This window comes from Echinops telfairi, unplaced genomic scaffold, assembly GCF_000313985.2.
Source record: "Echinops telfairi isolate 266 unplaced genomic scaffold, ASM31398v2 ScPeMD7_7469;HRSCAF=8507_1, whole genome shotgun sequence".
NCBI classification, from domain to species: domain Eukaryota; kingdom Metazoa; phylum Chordata; class Mammalia; order Afrosoricida; family Tenrecidae; genus Echinops; species Echinops telfairi.
The window spans coordinates 123,346,596-123,348,851 of NW_022111373.1; positions in this window are offsets into that span (position 1 = coordinate 123,346,596).

Genomic DNA, 2,256 nt, shown 5'->3' on the forward strand with positions numbered 1-2,256 from the left:
AAAAGAGAAAGATAATGAAATTTAAAAAGAAACAACAGGAAAACAACAATGTTCTAAATTAAAATAAAAGCCCTATCCTTGAGAAGATGAAAAATAAAGAACTTGGTTTTTGTCAAGGTAATCAAGAAAAGAAAAAATGAGGACCATCCTTAAATGTGAAAAATATGACATGGACAAAGGTATAAGTGAGCTCTCTATTAAGGAGTTGCGTATGTCTTTAACATCAATAGATTTAAAAACATGTTTTTGTCTTTTTATGAGTATTATGCAAAACTCTGACAATTGTCAAAACACTAAGATGGCAAATATAATTTTTCTCTTGTTTCTGACACTTTTGAAATTTCAGGGGCATTTTTAAAATGAGGGTTTTTCGATCTATAAAGGATAAATATTTATAACAAAACTTAAAACTCTGTACTTGTTAATAGCATCATATGCATACATTTAAAAATATGATATATGTATTCACATTCACAATCAAGTGAAATTGCAAGTATTGTGGTAAATAATTTCTAGAAACAAACTGTAAAAAATACATAAATAAATGTAATTTTGATGATTTAATATGAAAACTTAGCATGATCACATATTAGGGTATTACCTGAAAATTATTAGACAATTATTATGGCATTTGAATTTGTTTATTTATTTAATTTCTTCCTAAAAATAACAGAAATATTCTAAACTATGTCATTTTAAAATCAAAATGAAACCTGAAACCTAAATGTGGACATGAGTCCAAATCAGAATGTTGCCTGGGAAAGAGGTGATATTTTCAAATCCAGATCTTGTGAGAAAAATGTGGACTGGTACACATGGAGATGATCTTGCACGCACAAAATAAAACTGCAGAATGCAGGCATGCTTTTTTGTCTTTGTGTGAGAAAGTATTAATATTAAAGTTAAAGAAAAAGGGAAAAATGGCATTGCAAAGAGTAAAATCTTTATGAAACCATGACCACTTCTTTATTCTTGAGAGGACATAACATTTAACCCAGCTGTCAAGAAAGTTGATGGAAGCCTGGGGTCTAGGGATTAATTGTGGAGCTGCTAATGCAAGATCAGTAGTTTGAAACTACCAGCCATTCCTTTAGCAAAAGATTAGGCTTTTTATTCTCGTAAAGAGTTACAGTCTCAGAAACTCACAGGGGGCAATCTAATCTGTCCGATAAGAGCACGCGAATCATAATCGACTCAATGACAGTGAGTTTGGCTTGGAGATTTACCCAGAAAGTTTGGAAGATTTTATTATTAGACCACTTCACCAATCAATTAAATCATTTATAAATAGCCATCAATTCTGAAAGAGATAACAAATAATTGCATGTAAACACCAGGGACAAAGACAAAGATTTAAAATTATAATACCTGTGTTTTTATTCTAGTATGTAAAACATAATATTTTGGGTTTAGAAAACAAGTTAAGGAACATTATACTCATTATTATAATAGTACATCTAAAATACTAATTGTAAGTATTAATAAGATATATTTTATTATTTTCTTTAACATTTTAATTTTAAGAAAACTATGTACTCTTTGACTTTTCACCCCTGTAAAGAGGTACAACCTTGGAACCTCAAGGGCCAGTGAGTTTAGTTTTGATTTATGTACTATCTTAGTAAGCAAAATTATCACAAAGCTAAATATTTCTACTTTAAAAATTTTGAAAAGTGGACAATATTAAACTAAGAAAAAAACCTGACACTGCAAATAAAAGGCAGAACTAAACCTTAATGAAACTTTTATTAGCATTAGTTTTAAATTATATGAAGACAAAATCATTAATAACTATGATTTGGAGCTATTTTAACCAAAAACAACAAAAAATCGATACTATATTGCTTTCACTTAAAATTATCAATGATAAAAATAAAACAATGAATAAAGTGTATTCAAGAAAAACCCTTTTAAAGCATTATTTAAATTAACTTCTTGGCCTGACTCTTGTGAGGATATCAGCATATGCAGCATATTAATTTTGGTAGACTGAATTCTGATCCTTTATTTGCAACAAATTCATCAAAATTATATACATAGATGCACATGCAGTCCTTAAATCAATGAAAATAGATTTACACATGTACTTACACAAGCCCACTCACCACAACCACCCTCCAAAAAATAAAAACAAAAACAAAAACAAACACACTCACTGGCGTGTCCATGATTCTGACTCAGCAGCCCCGTCAGACAGAAGGTAACTGCTCCCTATGGTTTCTGCGACTACAAGCTAAATAAGAACCACATGCACTC